This window comes from Podarcis liolepis (genome assembly GCF_965112155.1).
Source record: "Podarcis liolepis genome assembly, chromosome: 3".
In the NCBI taxonomy this organism is placed as follows: Eukaryota; Metazoa; Chordata; class Lepidosauria; order Squamata; family Lacertidae; genus Podarcis; species Podarcis liolepis.
Genome location: NC_139557.1, coordinates 92705831 through 92726654, shown reverse-complemented (window position 1 = coordinate 92726654; position 20824 = coordinate 92705831). Strand labels below are relative to the sequence as shown.

The window sequence follows — 20824 nt, the reverse complement described above, 5'->3', positions numbered from 1 at the left end:
GTTCATCTTGATCATTGCTATCCTGCCCCAAAAGGATAATTTTAACCTTCCCCATCTTTCCAAATCTTTCTTAATTCCGTGCCATACCGGTACATAATTATTTTGAAATAGGTCAATATTTTTTGTTGTTAACCATATGCCCAAGTATTTAACCTTTTTAACAATTTCAATACCTATTTGTTGTTGTGGCACCTCTATCATTGTTTGATCGATATTTTTTGTCAAAATTTTTGTCTTCCCCCTATTCAATATAAAGCCAGCCACCTCACCAAATTTTTCAATTTCCTCTAAGACTTCGGTTGCATTGTTCATCGGTTCCTCCACCATTATAACCAAATCGTCCGCAAAAGCTCTCACCTTATATTCATTTTTTCCTATTGTCACCCCCTTTATCTTTTTATTTTCTCTGATCGAATTCAGGAGGATCTCCAAAACCATAATAAATAGCAATGGCGAGAGCGGGCAGCCCTGCCTAGTTCCTTTTGATATTTTAATTTCTTCTGTTATTACGTTATTTACTATCAGCTTTGCCCTTTGTTCTGTATATATTGCCTTAATTCCATTAAAAAACTCATTTCCCATCTCCATATATTCCATATTTTTTAACATAAAGTCCCATGATATATTGTCGAATGCCTTTTCGGCATCTACAAACATTAACATAGCTCTTCTCTCATTACTCGCTGTCAGGTACTCCAAAATGTTTATTATATTCCTCACATTGTCTCTTATCTGTCTTCGAGGAAGGAAACCCGTTTGGTCTTCATGGATAATTTCTTGCAACACTTTTTTTAATCTCTTTGCTATTATTCCTGCGAAAATTTTATAGTCAGTATTAAGCAGAGAGATTGGCCTATAATTCTTTACTTGTGTTAAATCCGCACCTTCTTTCGGAATAAAAGTTATATATGCTTCCTTCCAGGTCTCTGGAATATCTCTTTCTTTTAATATATTATTCATTGTTTCTTTCAACGGTGTTACCAAAATTGTTTTCAGTTCTTTATAGTACCTTGCTGTAAAACCATCTGGTCCTGGGGCCTTCCCATTTTTCAATTCTGATATAACCACCTTAATTTCTTCTTCTTCTATCGTGGCATTCAATCTATCTCTTGCCTCTGTCGGAATCTTTTGCACCTTTTTCTCTTTTAGGTATCTCTCTATTTTCCTTATATTGTTCTTCTCTTTTTTCCTATACAATTGGCTGTAGAAGTCCAAAAATCCTTTCCTAATACCTTTAGGGTTGGTAATCTCTTCTTCCTTCATTCTAATTTTGCTTATTGTACTTTGCTCTTTTCTCTTCTTGATCTGCCAGGCTAACCATTTTCCTGATTTATTCGCAAATTCGAAGTTCTTTTGTCTTATTCTTTTAATGTTCCATTCCACCTCCTTATTTATTAACATAGCAAATTGGGTTTGCAAGGCCTTAATGCTTTGTTTGGTTTTCATATTATTGGGTTTTTTAATTAACTTTTGCTCGTATTCCATAATTTGTTTTAGAATTCCTTTCTTTTCTTTCTCTCTATTCTTTCTTTTAATTGAATTTTGTTGTATATAAAGTCCACGCATCACTGCCTTGCTTGCATCCCACACTATATTCATTTTTGTCCCTTTATTACAGTTGTCCACAAAGTATTCCTTCATTTTCTTCTGTGCCTGTTGTACAAATTTTTGATCATCGAAAAGGTAATCGTTCATCTTCCATCTATACGTTCGTTCTTCAAAACTTTTAATCTCTAACTTAATCGGATTATGGTCTGAAATTACTCTTGGTTCTATTTCTACCTGGAGGGTTCTTAAAGTCAGCTCGTTCGACATCCAAATTTGATCGATTCTCGACAACGATTGGTTTGGTTCTGAATAATATGTGTATTGTTTTTCCAATGGGTGTTTTAACCTCCAAATATCTATTAAGTTGCAGTTTTTAATCATTTCGAAAAATGATTTGGGTAGTTTACCTTCTTTTGAACCACTCTCTCTCCGTCTATCCATGTCGATTGAAACTACCCCATTCATATCTCCCATCATAATTATTTTTTGGTCCACATATTCCATTAATCTTTCCTCCAAGTTTTTGTAAAAATCAGTTTTATTTCCATTAGGGGCATAGATTCCGACAATTATTATTTTTTCACCTTGCCAATTAATTTGAACAGCAATAATTCTCCCTTCTTCATCCTTGAAGATTTGGTGAGCTTCTATGTTATTTTTGATATACAAAATTACTCCTCTTTTCTTCCCTTTATCCGAAGATATAAATTCGTTTCCAAGTCTTTTATTTATCAAAATTCTCCTGTGCCTTTTTGCTACATGCGTTTCTTGCAAACAGATGATATCTAAGTTTTTTTTCTTTAAGAATTGTTCCACTTTATTCCTTTTTTTCCTTTCATTTAGTCCATTTATATTCCAGTTCCATAATTTTAATGCCATTTTATTCTCCATTGACAAAAGTATTTTTTTTCTCAGCTTAAATTCCTTATAATCTCTCCTCTTCCTCCTCTCCCTCCTCCTCCCCCTCCTCCCCCTCCTCCTCCTCCAGCCCCTCCTCAACCTTCCTCCTCTCCCCCGCGTCTTTCAGACCCTTTACCTCTACCCCTCCTACTGCTCCCCTGACCTCTTCTTCCTCTTCCGTTAACAACTCTTTATATTTTCTTTGGAATTTCCCTATTTCTTCTGGGCTAGTTAATTTGTGCCTCTTATTTTTATAAGTAAATGAGATTCCCTCTGGGAATTCCCATTTAAATTCTATATTGTTCTTTTTGAGAATTTGCGCCTGTGGCTTGTAGGGATCTCTCCGTTTCAACAGTCTAATTGGTATATCTTTGAAAACAATTATGTAACTACCATCAACATATAATCTTTTTTCTCTGTTTTTTTGAAGTACCAAATTCCTCATATCTCTATCCTTAAAAGTTATAAGACAGTCCCCTGGGAATTTCTTCGCCTTGGTCGTCTTCACTTTTAGTCTAAGGGCATTTTGTATAGTACTCGCCACCTCCTCAGCTTGTAACCCCAGCCATTGTGCCAATTCTATTGTTAGTTTTTGTCTAATATTTTCACCTTGGTTTTCTGGTATCCCCCTCAACCTTAAGTTTACTTCCCGTTGCCGGAGTTCACCCATGGAGATCGCATCCCACATTTCCTCTTGTATCTTATTGGTTTCCAAGAGTCCTATCCTAAATTTGTCATCTTCCCGTTTTAAGTCCTTCATTTCCAATTTTGTCCTTTTCATCCCTTCTTCTAGCACATGGGTTCTTTTGGATACCTCTTTGATCTGCCCCTTCAGCTCATTCACTGTTTCATCTATTTTTTTATCCATTTTCCCAATTTTAGCGTCTACCTGTTCTATTTTTGTTTCCAGATTTTTTTCACTTTGCCTGATCTCTGCGAACATCTTTAATATTTCCGATCTGAAATCTGTCTCTTGTTTAGATCCCTTTCTTTCTACTGGTGTCCCCCCATTCCCGCCTTTCTTTGGTACATGAGACATTTTGTATAAGTATAACTTAATACACTGGCTGAGTAAAATAATAAACCTATTTGCAGTATCCTAATTGCCTTTTCCCAGTCAGAGCGTAACCATCAGTTTAACAGTATTTAACAGAAGTCCTATTGGTTCTTTCAAGTCCACTAAAGTTCCATACACTCAGTTCTGTTAGGTTTGTGGTTGGTTATGTAATAGAGTGTATTAAATAGTCTTGATTATGGTTGGGTAGGGGTCTGATGTTCACTTCTTAATGCCACCACTTAGGCTAGTCCACCAAGTAGGGTATTCCAACAAACAGGAAGAGAGGCCCAGGGGATAACCGTGAGAAAGGAAAAAGAAAAAAAGAAGAAAAAAGGAGAAAAATATAGTTTATCGACCTCCCAAAGTCTTCAAATATTTTAACTAATAAGTAGACAACTCTCCCAACAGCTCCAGACAGCTTTACCAATACTAAGGGATGGTGAACTGTACTCCAGCAAGTAGACAACTCTCAGTTCTTCCTGCCCTCAAACGGGCTAATCCTCATAAAGCTGTTTATTCCATAAGTTGTTTTCTTTTTTTAAAAAAAAAGCCGTTTCTTATTCTTCTTGCCCTCAATTGGGCTAAATCCCAACCGCGAAAAAGGTAACAAAAACTTCAAACCATCCACAAAATATATATAAAAAGACAAAAGAAAAGGGGCAGGAGGGAAAACAGGTTGTAGTTTCTCCCCCGTCCACCAGAGGTCTAATACCTGACGAATGAGGAGGGAGCCAGGAAAAGAGAGCGCGAAAAAAGGGAGGAGGGAGGGGGAAAAAAACTATCCAGCTTCTCTTTTAATTTTGCTCACAAAAAACAGTAGCGTATATCAAGTTTCTGAACTTAGCTAAAGTTTTTTAAGATTAATTAAACATAGGCTCTCGGAGGTGTAAGTTGGCACTTAAGAAAGAGTGCCTTCTTCTTCCTCTCTTCCAAAAGCAATTCAAAAAGTTTGTAATGGAGCCCGAACCTTACAAAATGGAATCTCCAGCTGCGCAGAATTTCAAAAAGAGAGATAGGTTTGGTTTCGCCTCTTTCCCCTTTCACCAGGAGGGCTAAAGGGTAGCCAAAAGTAGCGAAAAGTTATCTCTTTGTTCCCCTTCCAAGTTCCTCTTCTATTGGTTATTTAGTATCCTCCCATGCAAACAAAGAAAGTTGGAAAGGAGAAAAGAACTTTAACCGCCAGCGTCACTCACATTTCTCTCCGCTTTGTCTAGCTCCTTGCGTTTGTAACGACTCCAGATAAGAGTTGAGCCCTTTTTTTCACTGCCTTTTTTTTCGAGCCTTTCCTTTTATAATGTCCAAATTATTTATCTTCTTGTCAGGCTCGAGTTTCTTTTTTTGAGAATCCAGCCCTTCTCATGCAGGCTCGGGGCTTCGCTTTCCCGGAGACAGCTATGGCTTCCCTCGCCCGCTTCTCCCCCCCGCCGTACTCTTCGCTCCGAAACCGAAGTTACCGGAGTTACCTGACGGCCGAGAGGTCCGCGTTTGGGCTCTGCGGGAACCTGTGTGTCTGAACACCCTCCAGACACTTTTCAGGGGACCACGGCGCCCTGTGGAACCCCTATTTTCTCCGAAAAGCTCAAGATCCTCCGCGAGGAAGAGATCCCCGCCCGCACTAGAGTCGCGCTGAACCGGAAGTCCGTCAACAAAGCAGGATCAAAGCCACACTGAATGGCGAATTTCCCTTGGGAAAGACACTCAGACTAATCTACCTCACAAGGTTGTTGTGGAGGATTTATAATAAAAGGATTATATAAATTGTTTTTTTTAACAGGAGCTCCATTGGGGTTTTTAGCAAAGGACAAAGAGATTTCAATGGCATGGGGAGAAATCTGTAGCAAGATTTAAAGACTCAGGCTTGGATGTGTTCAAGATTAAGTTGCAAAAGGCAGTGCATTTTAAGTGCATTTGTTGTGGTTACTTTTTATATCTCATATAACCATAACAAGGTCAACCACATAGGACAATCACACAATCTTCTTTCAGCAAAGGCCTCTGGAATGCAAGTTGGTTATGTAATGCAATTTAATTGTTTATAACAATTGCTAAAATGTGTAGCACTAATGGGCAGACTACAACTTTGGGTGCTCCAATTTTTAAATAAAAAAATCAGTCTGAAATATGCACTGTGTATGCGTGTGTGTGTACCCCGCCCTTCCTAAATAACACTTGAAAAAGGCTATGTAAATTATTAATATTAGTAATGTTCTTAAGGGCCACACATTTTTCTTTTAATTTCTTTTATGCATTTAGCATTCTATTAGCCCTGGAATGCAAACATTTTATTAAATTAATGCTGCCAAGTTAAAGAGTGTTTTTCGATTGTAAAACCCCGTTCATAGAAACCTACCCAAAGCTGAACAGTTTTACCCAACCTTTTCCCATTGCAGATACAGTAAGAAAATCCCTGTGATTTTTGTGCAGCATTTTTAATTGGTTCCATAGGTTGCCTGTCACCACTGACAGTGTGCAGAAGGTTCGCCATACAGAAGGCTCCCTGCTCTACCCCTCCCCTTGCTTTTGATCATTTCCCTTGTCTTTCACATCTTAGTCCTTGAAGGTATGTATTCAGTAACCAGCAGAACCTGCTTCCCAGATGGTAAAAATCAGACATCCCACTTGGGTTATTGTATTTTTCTTTTTCGCTTCTCTCAATCCCCTTTGCGCCGTTAGGACTTTGCTGTTGCTAAGCTTAGTGCGATCTTGGCTCTGTTCCAGTGTAGGTAATTATATCCTGGCTGGTCTAAAAATTCCTCCTGTTGTTTCATCTGGAGAAGCAGATCTTCAGTTTCTGTCCTCAGTGGTCTCTGGGTGTCCATAAATGATAGGATACTCCTCCCTCCCCCGGGTCCCAAAGGAGGATATACATTTCAATGCTGGATGAATGAAGGCTTTTTGAAGGAAAGAGACTGAAAAGCACAGCAGTTTGCAAAGAGAAACAACAACACACACAGACACTTTTTTGTAAGAATCCTTAGAATGTATGGCAAGTGGTGAAAAGCAGGGAATAAAGAATGAGGAATTGAACTTCAGTGGGAAATACAGTGGGTCAGTATCTCCTTAGCAAGGGAACCTTGAGTAACTTAGACCTAACTTCTATCTACCTATAGAAAGATACTGAGAGATGCCTTCCCTAAGCATGTACAGGGTACCATTCCCTTATCAATGAGCAGCTGCAGTCAGCTTCCAGGCTTTGAGCAAGCACCCTATAGAAAACTCCTGCCAACCTAGCAGTTTGAAAGCACGTCAAAATGCAAGTAGATAAATAGGTACCACTCTGGCGGGAAGGTAAACAGTGTTTCTGTGCGCTGCTCTGGCTTAAAAGCTTCTTTCCATAGGTTTGTTACATTAAAAAAAAAATAATTCAATAACTTCCGCTTAAGGTCCACCCTGGAGGTTGAAAGCTGATAATTCCAGATTAATATTATTAATTGTTATTTTTGCAGGCTGCCCTTCTAACTTTGACTCCTTGCCCCTTTATTCCTTCCCCACTCATCATGTTACTATGTGCAAGCCTTGGCTTTGCATAAACTTTCACCAGCGCCAAAAAACTCTAAAATCAAAATGACTTGAACTTAAAGACAGGGCACTTAGGGTCACTTTTTACAGAACTTCCATCCTTCCATCCTTAAACACCCCCGAAACAACAAACTGTATTAATATACCAATCTTATACAGTGGTACCTCAGGTTAAGAACTTAATTCGTTCTGGAGGTCCATTCTTAACCTGAAACTGTTATTAACCTGAGGTACTACTTTAGCTAATGGGGCCTCCTGCTGCTGCTGCCACGGCACAATTTCTATTCTTATCCTGAAGCAAAGTTCTTAACCTGAGGTACTATTTCTGGGTTAGCGGAGTCTGTAACCTGAAGCGTCTGTAACCCGAGGTACCACTGTATAAAGAATTTAGGGTTGCTACCTACCCATAATTCTCAAATAATAATCGTTCACCAAAATACAGGACACATATTTGCATATGCTAATTCATATGTATGATTGTAAATTTAGAAATAATTGCTGCAATTTAAATAGAAATTCTGTACATTGCACCATAGCGAGGAAGACTCTGACCAAGTTACCTATGTGACTGCTCAGCCTGCTATCCCAGTGTTACCTTCAGGGACCTTGCTTCCCCTTCTCATGGCGATTTATATTTAATCCAGGCATAGACTGGACAGCTCTTCAAATAGAAGGTTCCTTTGAATAGCAGGCTGTCCTTTGGCAATCTCCAAATAGAGGAATGTCCTCTGTAAAGTAGCACACAAGGCCACCCTAAAACTTGTGCACCATCCTGAGTACTGCTACAAAAGAGGATATACCATTTTGTATACCTTGTGAAAAAGAAGCTATGATTTAGCATAAAATTACAAAAATTGAGATCTTTCTTTCTTTTTGTAAATAAATTTTTATTAGTTTTTCACAGTTACCTTTTTACAAATAAAAACAAATGCCTTTTCACAAACCTTCTTTTTGAGCTACAGGTAGGTAGCCGTGTTGGTCTGCCATAGTCAAAATAAAAAAAATCCTTCCAGTAGCACCTTAAAGACCAACTAAGTTAGTTCTTGGTATGAGCTTTCGTGTGTATCTGAAGAAGTGTGCATGCACACGAAAGCTCATACCAAGAACTAACTTAGTTGGTCTTTAAGGTGCTACTGGAAGGAATTTTTTTATTTCTTCTTTTTGAGATTCTTTAAATTTCTGGACTTCCCTCCATACCCTCTTCTGGTTCCTTATATTAACCAATTTCTTCCACATATCCATTCTTAAACTTTGTCCATGATTATTTCCCTTAATTTTATATAATTTTCTACTAGTTGCGTTTACTTAAAAGCCTGCCAGTGTATCAACTTGTTTACAATATTTTTTCACATAAATAAACGATTACCACTCTTTTTAAATTTCTCATTTATCGTAGTCTCTCGAGTTTTGCCATTCATTTTGCCATTTCTGCATAGTCCATTAGCTCGCTCTTCCATTCTTCTTTCACTGGTATCTTTTCTTCATTTCATCTTTGGGCTAACAGTATTCGGGCGGCTGTTGTAGCATACATATATATTGTCTTCTGTTCCTCTGTCCACAGAACAAAAATGGAAATCTTTCAAACCTCTCTGTCAGGGAACTGCCATCGGAGCATCAGGTGGTGGAGGGACTCAGGGAGGAAGAAAGAGACTCAACAGCTGAAGCAGGGACCAGCAGGGGGAGGAGTGGGTCTCTGAGGGAATGCGAGCAGGAGGGAGGGCTCAGGGACGCTTCCAGCGAGAACAGTGGGGAGGTATCTGAGTCTCCCATAGGGAGACCCACACCTCGCCGGAAACTGTCACGCCGTGAGTCCAGGAGACGCGTTTCCGTTAAGGAGCTCCTTTGCTGGAAACGCTTCCGCAGACAGCCACTGTCGGACTCTACTAGTGACTAGAGCAGACATGTCTGAGGAGCTCCGTCACACACGGAGGTTTGTGGGGTCGCACAAACTCTGAGGGAGCACGTTTTTACGCACAAGCAGCTAATCAATCCCTAACAGCAGTCCGACAGTCTCTGTACGCTGCCTGTGCAAGAGAAAGCATCATGAGCGAACCAACCGGAACCGGAGGAGCGGGGGCTGGAGCTGGTCCAAGCTTGGAAGATAGATACCGAGCGTTGGAGGTCCAACTGGCGCTGCAGACGGCGAGGCTGGAGGAGAGAAGGGCTCAGGATGCAGACAAGAAGGGGAGAGCCACTCAATTCCCCAGAAAGGTACCAGGATTGGTGCAAAAATTTGGGGGGGACCCCAAGGATTACCATGCCTTTAGGACAGAGATGCAATATGCCATTAATGTGCAGTTCGATGAGTTCCCTGATGAGGAATCGCGAGTTGCTTTCGTAATTGGGCATCTTGAGAAAGGGGCGAGAGACTGGGTTCGACCCCTAATGGCAACGCACAATGACATACTAAAGGACACGAGGAAGTTCTTTCGTGCAATGGATATCATGTTTTCCAGCGATATTGAGGAAGGGGCGGTGCGCAGACAGCTAATGGCTTGTAAGCAGGGAAGTCGATCTGTCCGTGAGTACTGGACTGAGTTTACCATGCTGATTCACAGACTGAGTTGGGATTTATCGGCGGCACCCATTCAAATGCTATTTGAAGAAGGTCTTTCTTCGGCGGTGAAAGACGAGCTGTCACGGAGCCCCAGGGCGGAGTCTATGGATCAGCTGACCAAATCTGCGCTGACCATAGGAGCGCGGCAGGAGGCAAGAGCCTTGGAGAGGCGGGAAGGGAGAGGGGAACGTTGGAAGGAGTTCCGCATTCCAGACATTCCTGAGCCAGCTTTCCCGCCGGCAGAGCTGATGGAAATCGGAACAGCGCGCGCGCGCGCATTTTCAAAAACCAGCGAGGGGGCTAAGAAGGAGGGAAAGGGCCCCCGGAAATGCTATCTCTGCCAACAGCCAGGCCACTTTGCCAGAGTCTGCCCCCAGAGGAAGGAATGGCAAGGGATGGTGGGAGCTGTTGAGGGGGGAGAACAGGGGGGAACGGAGCCGGTAAAAGCCAACGCCTGGTTGCCACAATCGGGGCACTGCAGCCAGGCCAAAGAGCAGTGAAAGTGCCCGTGCCAGAAGCTCCTCGACCTGCTCTAGTGATTGAAGTGTCGCTAGAGCTGCAAAATGGGCACCCCCTAAAAATAAAGGCGCTATTGGACTCAGGCAGCTCCTGCAATTTTATGAGCAAGGAGTTTGCTGCTGAACACCAGATACAGACTATCCCTTTAAGCAACCCCCTGCAGGTGACCACGATTGATGGCAGGGAGTTGTTGGGAGGAGGAGTCAGCTTGCAGACTGTCCCAATGATAATGAGGGTGGCAAGGCACACAGAACTGATAGCTTTTAATGTGGCCACCCTGGGAGGCGCTCCCATTATTTTGGGAATGAGCTGGCTAGCTCTACATGATCCGCTGGTTGGCTGGCATCAAAGAGTGGTGTCCTTTGGTTCAGCACATTGCTTAGAACACTGCAAAGGGGAAAAGGGTTCAGCAGGGGCCCAAGCCACCCTAGCAGGGACTGAAGTAATGGAGAAGGTGAAGGTACCACCACAGTATGCAGATCTCAGTGACGTGTTCAGCGAGAAGGAAGCTGACCAACTACCACCTCATAGACCCTTTGATTGCCAGATCAATTTACTCCCTGGAGCACAGCTTCCCGTGGGCAAGTTGTATGCCATGTCAGACAGAGAAATGCAGGAGTTGCGAGGGTTTATTGACAAGAACCTGAAGAGAGGCTTCATCAGAGAGTCCAAAGCAGCAGGGGGTAGCCCAGTGTTTTTTGTGGACAAAAAAAACGCGGACAAGCCGAGACTTGTATGTGATTTTAGGAGGTTAAATGCAGTGACTGAACCGGTGGCTTTCCCTATGCCCAGGATTGATGATATTTTGACCAGGGTGAGGAAGGGAAAGATTTTTACAAAGCTGGATCTAAGGGGGGCGTACAACCTGATACGCATAAGGAAAGGGGATGAATGGAAAACCACCATGTTTACCCCTTTGGGGGCATTTGAATACCTCGTTATGCCATTTGGATTACAAGCCGGCTCAGCGTGTTTTCAATCTTTTATGAACCACGTACTGGGCCCTTTGCTCTACAAGAATTGCGTTGCTTTCCTAGATGATGTGTTGGTGTATTCGGAGAATGAGGAGCAACATGTGAGAGACGTCAGAGAAGTGTTGAGCAGACTGCAAGCCAACAGGCTGTGGGTCAAACTGGAGAAGTGTCGGTTCCATACCAAGGAGGTGGAATTCCTGGGGTACCGCCTGTCAGACAAGGGATTGGCCATGGATCCCGGCAAGGTACAGGCAGTGCTGGAATGGAAAACACCCAAAACCAAGAAGGATGTGCAGAGGTTCCTAGGGTTTGGAAACTTTTATCGTAAGTTCATCCGCAACTTCGCCCATCTGACGGCGCCCATCACTGACTGTCTCAGCAGTAAAAAGAAGTTTGTATGGACGGCGGAGGCGGAGCGAGCGTTTGAGGAGCTGAAAAGGGCCTTCGCCTCTGAAGAACAACTTCTGCATGTGGATTTACGAAAGAAGCTAAGGGTTGAAACAGACGCATCTGACAGAGCCATAGGGGCGGTGCTTCTTCTGCAGCCGGGGAAGGAGGAGTCAGAGTGGCGACCGTGTGCCTTCTTTTCGCGAAAGCTGAACAAATCCGAGAGGAACTACACGGTGTACGACCGAGAACTTCTTGCTATTCATGAGGCGTTCCGGAGATGGAGGCATCTGCTAGTTGGTGCACAACATAAGGTGCAAGTGTGCACGGACCATAAAAATCTAGAGTATTGGAGAACTGCGCGAGTGCTCAACCAAAGGCAGTTGAGATGGGCCCAGGAGTTCTCCAAATTTAACTTCGAGATTTGTTACGTGCCAGGCCCAGAGAATGTTAGGGCGGACGCTCTCTCACGCAAGCCTGAATATTTGGAGGGGGAGGGAGCACCCGAAGAAACCCATATCATTCCAGAGGACCGCTGGGTGTGTGGGGCGACTTTGGTGGGGCAAAGGGAATTGGTAGAGGGTACGGTGCAGGATGCATACGCCCAGGACAAACTCAGGGATCTCAGGAGGGAGGAAGACAAATCCGGTGGTTTTGAGGAGAGAAACGGGGCATTGTATTATAAGGGAGCGTTATATATACCTGAAGGGGAATTGAGGGAGAAGGTACTCAAGCAGCTGCACGATAGCCCCACAGCAGGGCATTTTGGGCAACACAAGACCATGTGGCTGGTTACCAGGGAATTTTGGTGGCCCAAGGTCAGGGAAGATGTGCGGGAGTATGTGAGAGGGTGTGAACAATGCCAAAGAGCCAAGGGGGAGAGGCGGGCGCCGGCTGGTTTATTAGAACCACTGCCCACACCTGAAAGACCGTGGGAAGCAGTGGCAATAGATTTCATGACTGATCTGCCAAGGTCTAGAGGGAAAACAGCCATCATGGTTGTAGTAGACCTGTTAACTAAAATGGCCCACTTTATAGCCTGCTCACATGCGGTCACAGCAGAAGAAACAGCCAAATTGTTTGTAGAGAATGTGTTTCGGTTGCATGGCGCCCCCTTGAGGGTGGTTTCAGACCGAGGGAAACAATTTACTTCCAGGTTCTGGAGGAAGCTCATGAGCTTACTGCATGTCGAGGTTAATTTTTCAACGGCCCGTCATCCAGAAACCAACGGGCAGGCGGAAAGAGCAAATGGGGTTCTCCAACAATATTTGAGGTGTTATGTTAATGAAAGAGAGAATGATTGGGTGGAGAAGCTGGCGTTGGCAGAATTTGCCTACAACAATGCAGAGAACGTGTCCACGGGGATGAGCCCCTTTTTGGCTAATCACGGGTGCCATCCCAGAGCCTTCCCAGGGGGGGAGGGGGAGAACTGGAGCGTTCCAGCTGCAGAACAGTTCGTTGAAGAAATGGAAGCGATCCATCGCCAGCTCCAACTCAACTTAAACAGGGCTAAGGAGGAATATAAGAGGCAGGCAGACAAAAACCGAAGGGAAGGTGAAAGCATCAGGGTGGGGGACCAGGTGTGGCTGTCAACCCAAGGGTTGCCGTTCAAAGGAGGTTGTAAGAAATTAAGACCCAAAAGGCTGGGTCCGTTTGAAGTCATGCAGCAGGTCAATCCAGTGGCTTTCAGGCTCCGGTTACCGAACCACATGAAGCTGCACCCAGTTTTTCACAGGTCGTTGCTGTCACCGTATAGAGGAGACAGTGAAGGGAGGGTCACAAGGGGACCAGCAATGGAGGAGAAGGAACACAGCTACCATGTAGCGGAGATCCTCGATTCCAGGTGGAAGGGAGATCAAGTAGAGTATTTGGTAATGTGGGAAGGGGAACCGGAGTCGGAAAACACCTGGGTTAGGGCAGAGGATGTCAATGACGAAGTTTTAATAGAGACTTTTCATCAGAGGTTCCCACGTAAACCTCAGCCTGTAGCGAGGTTCCGAAGGGAATACTTTGCCACCACCGACGAGGAAGAGGAGTTGGAGGGGTTCCCAGATTCTGAAGAGGAAGAGGATTCAGCGAGCCAGGACGACGATCGATGGAGGGAATGGTTCGAGACGTCGGAAGATGAGGAAGATTCTTTTCGGGGTTTTAGCCCTTCACCTCCCAGGGGAGAGGAAATGGGAGGGGGTGAGGGGGGCCCTGGAGGGGAGGTGGATGTCAGGGAACTGCCATCGGAGCATCAGGTGGTGGAGGGACTCAGGGAGGAAGAAAGAGACTCAACAGCTGAAGCAGGGACCAGCAGGGGGAGGAGTGGGTCTCTGAGGGAATGCGAGCAGGAGGGAGGGCTCAGGGACGCTTCCAGCGAGAACAGTGGGGCGGTATCTGAGTCTCCCATAGGGAGACCCACACCTCGCCGGAAACTGTCACGCCGTGAGTCCAGGAGACGCGTTTCCGTTAAGGAGCTCCTTTGCTGGAAACGCTTCCGCAGACAGCCACTGTCGGACTCTACTAGTGACTAGAGCAGACATGTCTGAGGAGCTCCGTCACACACGGAGGTTTGTGGGGTCGCACAAACTCTGAGGGAGCACGTTTTTACGCACAAGCAGCTAATCAATCCCTAACACTCTCTTACTATTTACACCATACAAATAACACATTCATTTGTTCATGCATGCATGCATGCACCCACGAGCACGCACACACGCACAGAGCCTTCTTATCTAGTACTGTAGAGCTGTTCTGTATCCAATGGTAGCTGCTGTTGACAAATAGTGATACAGTTTTTAGATGTATTTTGCAGCTGCTAGACACTTCTAACCATAGGAGCTTAGCGACAAATGGTAGGAAATGGAGCCAAGAAGAACACGTTATCTGTTTGCAAAACTGACAAAAGTCTCATTGTGGTGGGACTGGGAAAAACAAAGGATGCACCACATTCTGGTAATGCAGAACTAAATGCTCTCTAAAATCCTTTTAAAGGCTCATACAGGGATTTTCAGTTCTGGGATTTAAGAAATATGTTACCGTGGTTCCTACTACAGTGGTACCTCGGGTTAAGTACTTAATTCGTTCCAGAGGTCCGTTCTTAACCTGAAACTGTTCTTAACCTGAAGCACCACTTTAGCTAATGGGGCCTCCTGCTGCCGCCACGCCGCCAGAGCACAATTTCTGTTCTCATCCTGAAGCAAAGTTCTTAACCCGAGGTACTATTTCTGGGTGAGCAGAGTCTGTAACCTGAAGCGTATGTAACCCGAGGTACCACTGTACTATTAAAATTTTAAGACCATAGGAGGCTGCCCTACACCAGATTTGTTCATCTAGCCCAGTATGACTGGCAATAGCTCTCCTGGGTCTCTGGCAGAGGTATTTTCCTTTCCCTACTACCTGATCCTTAAAAAAACAACAACTACATAATCACAGAATTGTAGAGTTGGAAGGGACCAAAAGGATCATCAACAATTATGTACCTGGAACAAAGAGAACCACAAACAAATAGAGCTTCAGACCAAAGAAAAGGCTGAACAACTATGAAGACATGATAGCTGAAACTAACAAAATATTATTGCACATTGGGCAGGATGTGTCCTTGTACTAACAGTCTCATTAGCATGAAAAATAAAACTACTCTTGATATACCTAGAAACAGACTGCACTGGTTTCACCAGGATGGGAATATATGAACACCAGAAGTGGTTTGCAGAATCAGAACAAAAACATAGCTAATCTAGGATTTGCCATAGCTCAGTAGGAGAGCACATGTTTTGCATGTAAAAGGTTCCATGTTCAATTCCTGGCAATTCTAGGTAGGGCTAGGAAGACTCCTGCCTGAGAACCTGAAGGACCACCGTTTGCACATGCAAATCAGGGATGGGACACTTGTTGCCCTCTAGAAGTTGGTGGACTTCCACCTCCAATCAGCCCCTGCTATCATGACCAACAGTTGTAGTCCAACAACATCTGGAGGACCACAGATTCCCCAACCCAAGTATAAGCTGGATAAACCAATCGTCCGGGACAAGGCAGCTTACTAACATTACAGGCTAGCCAACGTTGATCAGAGAAGCTCACCGGTCATGGTGGAAAGAGTCAGTTTTTCTGTTCCCAGTGTCTGGCACTCAAAACGCACATACCATTTTTAGATTTGACCTAAGATTCAGTCTCTATAGTGCTCTTGATGCAGCAAACAGCTTCCAGCACTAGCTTCAATAATGTATGCTTTCCCTTTTACCAAAGCAGCTCGGCCCCATGAGAGAAAATGCATTGTCTGCTGTTTGCTACTAAAAAGCTATTTGTGGTGAGAATTTATTAAGGGCAGTGCAATGGTCTTAAGGTTTCTAGGCCCCTGCCTCTCCTTTAATCTTTGAGCCAAAGCTCTTAGCTTCTGCAGCAGGGTCCATTAGCGCTTCTTCGAGAGCATTGCTAACAATGGCTTCCTTACTGGGGGTATCACTAGGATTACACTCCCTGCCAGAATCCTCTGGCACAAGAATCACTGTGAGTCAGAGCAGGAAAATAATTAACCCTCATGATACTTCTCTGAGGAGTGAATAGAATACATAACAAGCTTTATGGGGTATTGAATTAAACCTACTCCTGGGGGAAAGGCATTCCATGGTCTTTGTTATGCTTAAGAATTAGGATGTGGCTGTTCCTGGGCAGAATAGGTCCCCCAAACTCATCTCACTCCAAAATGGTTCCTCCAGTTTCCATTTAAACAGATGTATGCCACTATTTGCTAACCACATCTTATCATGGACTTTTAGGAGGTCAAAATATTCTCATCAGCAGAGACACCTTATTGTGCTCTCAGAATCCAGTTCTCCAGTTTCTCCAGGCAATCTTGTAACAGAAAATTCACCTTAGAGCGCCACAGTGCAAACTCAAGTTTGTTTAACAAGGGCTGTGGATTAGTAGAATTCTTACACATTAGCGCCTACTGTAAATGGTTGCCAGTTTTTAGTGATTAAAAAAACCACACAATTTTCCATGTTACATGCGTATGTGGTGGCTAGTTTTTCTCTTTATCAGCACTTAAAAAAAGAAAAAGAAATTCTCAGTTCTGCATGGGAAACTATGCATGGGAAACTATGGGAAACTATGTTGACATCCACATTACACATTTAAAGCATTCATACCATTTTAACAGCCATGGCTTCCTAGAATACTGGGAACTGTAGCTTAAGAGTTGTTACAGGGAACCAGGCAGAGGGCCTTCTCGGTAGTGGCGCCTGCCCTGTGGAACACCCTCCCACCAGATGTCAAAGAGATAAACAACTATCTGACATTCAGAAGACATATTAAGGCAGCCCTGTTCAGGGAAGTTTTTAATGTATGACATATTAGTGTATTTTTGGTCTTGGTGGAAGCCACCCAGAGTGGCTGGGGAAACCCAGCCAGATGGGCGGGGTACAAATAATAAATTATTATTATTATTATTATTATTATTATTATTATTATTATTATTAAGACCCCACACAGAACTTCAGTTCCCAGCACCCATAACAAACTACAGTTTTCAAACACCACACATTTTAAACACATTTATAGCACATTTATAGCACATGGCGTGCTCTGGTCCATGGGGCCATGAAGAATCGGACATGACTAAATGACTAAGCAACAACAATAGCACATGGCTTCCCCCAAAGAATCCAGAGAACTGTAGTTTGTCCCTCAAAGAGCACCCTTTAAAACTACAGATCCCAGGGTTCTTCGGGGCAAGTCATAACTGTTAAAGTGATATAAGAATGTGTTAAATGCATAGTGTAGCTGTGATTTATACCCTGCACCACAGTAGCCACAGCGACTAATGAACCAACCTGGTACAATTTTTAGACAATCACTGTGCTAAACTAATTCCTATGGATTCCAGAGGTGTGTGTTGAAATTTTTCATTGAGGAACTGTTAGAGTCAGAAGCGCCAACTTGTGAGGGTGATGCGTGTGTGTGTGTGTGAGAGAGAGAGAGAGAGAGTTTGACGTCACGCGCATGAGCATCACGCCTCCCTCCCTAAGCCGGACAGAAGCTTCCTGGGCTTTGGGAAAGAGGCACCAGGGGAACATTTAGGGGACTAGCCTAGTCCTTCTAGTCCACTGACTGCACATCACTGATGGATTCCCATGTTTTGTCAATGCTGCCCTGAGTGGCTGGGGAAACCCAGCCAGATGGGCAGGGTATATATGAATGAATGAATGAATGAATAAATAAATAAATAAATAAATAAATAATGCAGATGAAAATGCTTCTTACAGATATCTCAAGTTTATTCTGCCCATTCACTACTTTCCAAGGGATGTCTGGTTCTCAAATTGTGGTACAGCTTTGTATGGGCTGACCTTGTGACCTAGTCTAAGGCTACCAATATTTTAAAGATTTTGAAAGGGGGACTTTTAGCAACTAAACCGTAGGAAAAACCCTGCTAGCTGAGACCAAAGGTGCCTCTAGCCCAGGTTCCTGCCTCCCAGAGTGGCCAATCAGGATATAAACAGAAGTCTGGTAAGTCTACAAGCAATAGTGCTCTCTCACTGCTGCTTCCCAGCAGCTTGTATTCCATTGCATGCTACCATACCCATCTATAGTATCAATTTAATAATCATGGGTAACAGCCATGGATAGAGCTATTCTCAGTTAAGTTGGCTATTCCCCTCTTAAAACCATCTAAGCTAGTAGCTATCACCACCACTTGTGGCAGCAGGTTTCAGAGCTACGTGGTTCCCTAGGGGACCAGTTTGGTTATTGCTTGTGCTCCAGCAACAAAAAATGGAATATTGATTCAAGCTCTGGACTCTCTGCTTTGGTTTGGTGTTACATGTGCACTGCATATGAGGAGCTGCCGCAGTTTCTTGGAAGAAAACAACATGGGAATGTTATGCAGATTATTGCATTTTTGGGATTTGTTTTCTAGTTAAAGGGGGAGGGTGGTGTCAGTCTTTCACCGGCAGTCATCCCCAGCAAAGCAAATTAACGTTCCTCTTCCAGGAGGAGCTTGTCCTCCTGTAAAACAGCCACTTGTCTCAATAGAAATGGAGGAAGAACATTATACACTACCCTAGAGAGATCTCCAGAAAACTGGAGATCACAGAGATTTGATAATGAGAAGCAGCAGTCTTCCAAAAAATGGAAACCTCATGATCCATCACACTTCCGCAGGGAGTTTAGTTCACAGAAACTGTGTGTTCATGTTTGTTGGCAAATGCGATGCTGGTTAGCTGTCTCTCTGTAATCCTTGCTTTAAATAAGTAAAAGCAAAAGGTTCAGACCAACGGGCGGGGTATGCCAGCATTCTTGTGTTCTTGTTGCTGTTTTACAATCATTATGCGGGAAAATGGAGGACAGCTTGGGACTCAGCTAGATTGGTAAAGAAAAAGCGATTTATATGTGTTGTATATGCAGTATAACATTATGCCACCAGATGGCGATGTGGACTCCCGTTTTTCTCTACCTGTTTTCCCTGTTTAAATTTACAGCACGTTTAACTGAAACGCTTGTTTGAGGTGTCTAGATCCAGCCTTGGTTAACAAATGTTAAAAGTTCAGGGATATTAAGAGGATGTTCCTCATTTAAGATGCTTCAAATCTATTATCAGCTGGGGGAGCTGGGGAGCACAAAGGTCACATCCACATTGTATGTTTAAAGCACTCTTGTACCACTTTAACAATCATGGCCTGCCCCAAAGAATTCTGGGAATCATAGTATGTAGTTGTTAGGAGATCCCTCACAGAGCTACAATTCCCAGTACTTTACAGTTCCTGGGATTCCTGGGGGTGGGTAGCAGCAAAACAGTGTGTTAAATGCACCATATGTTATAGAAGGGACCTAAGACATCAGTATCAACTGGTTATCATATAAGGAAGCAGAAGTCCTGTTTTGAACAACCTTTAGCCCAGGAGCTAGCTGGAGACCTGGTTCACAAGCCTGCAAATTATTGTTTCAGATTTCCCAGCAGAAAACTCCAGCCAAGAAGAAAAGGCAGCTACAGTAAGGCATCTACGACAAGCCTTTTGCCATCTTTAACTACAAAGAAATGGAAGAAGCATAAGATACTGTCCATATGCGATCTCATGAGAGGCGGGCATATGCAAATGAATGTAAATTTAAGGAAACAGAGAAACAGCAAGGTGTTCTAATTTGGCATTTCATCTGAAGAAGGCGATTCATGGGAATGTAACTAGTCTCTCAGTGACATATTACTGTACATTCCAAAACCTTAAAATGGGGTCATGTTGTCAATTCAGGACTGAATGCAGTCACTTTCTTTGAGTTGTTGGGGAGAATCCTTCAGGAGAGACTTTTAAAACTCCCTTCTGCATACCTGAAGGACCACAGATCACACAATTTCCTAAAACCGCTAAAGTTTCGGAAGGGAAAATAATTAGATGGCACTGTACTGGAAACTTAGCTACCTGCAGGGTAGTCTTTCACACTTCCTAAATGCTTACCCTTCACCCCAGTATTGAAGAGTGACCCTAGGAATTTTTTTTTTCTAAACTCACAGGTTTCTGGAAATATTCAGGATGACAGAAGACTAGCCTAATTTCTGTAAAAGCTAGTACTTTCCCCCCACTAGCATCTTGAGGGAGTTGCTTTTTCTCTCTCCAAGAGAAGTTAAAAATACTCACTACCATGGAAAGAAGTGATTTTACTTAGTCGATTGCCAGAATCTGAAATACATATTCAGAAAGAGGGAATCCCCTCCCATATACATAATGCATGAGTTTCATGAAGGCTTCTCTTCACACACGCTTCCCACCCAAGGCTTTGAATATTTAATTTCTCTGCAATAACAAGTTCAGAAAGAGATTTTTTTAAAGGCACAAAACCTCACTAATGTTAAACATTCACTGGCTTTCAGCAGGAGCTGATCTGTTTATGCAATTATAAGTTTTTTAAGAGAGTAATTCTATCTCCTGCCAAAGAGAGCTCAAAATAAATAAGATTATGCATAGATGCTCCTGTATTGGCACAGTTTCAGTATTTCCAGATTGCCCTAGTGCAAGAGACTTGAACTGTGCAGCTGTACTCAGGCAAAGTCTTGCAAGTGTATGCATCTTGTACATACTTACAAGGGTGTAGACGCAACTGAACACAGTGAGACTTACTTCTGAGTAAATAGGCATATGATCCGTCTGCATGAAACTGTAGGGCAGGGGAAGGATGAGAAAGTAGTAATTGCCAAACTATCTTTTTGCCAAGGACCCAGATCCACACTCACTGAGTTGTGGGAATACAACACTGTATTCCTAAAACTTCGTCCTAAATCAAAGCCAAACACTGCACAGCCTAATATTAGCTACCAGTCTAAGTTCAAGATGCTAGTTTTGGCATATAAAACCCTATACAGCTTGGGACCAGGATACCTGAAAG

General features: G+C 43.4%; 1 protein-coding gene across 4 annotated transcripts in view; it reads right to left on the bottom strand.

The window, feature by feature from the left end:
• The window catches only part of ENAH (ENAH actin regulator), a 152474-nt gene that overhangs the window by 112290 nt on the left and 19360 nt on the right, over window positions 1–20824 (bottom strand). The gene's annotated exons all lie outside the window — the stretch shown is intronic.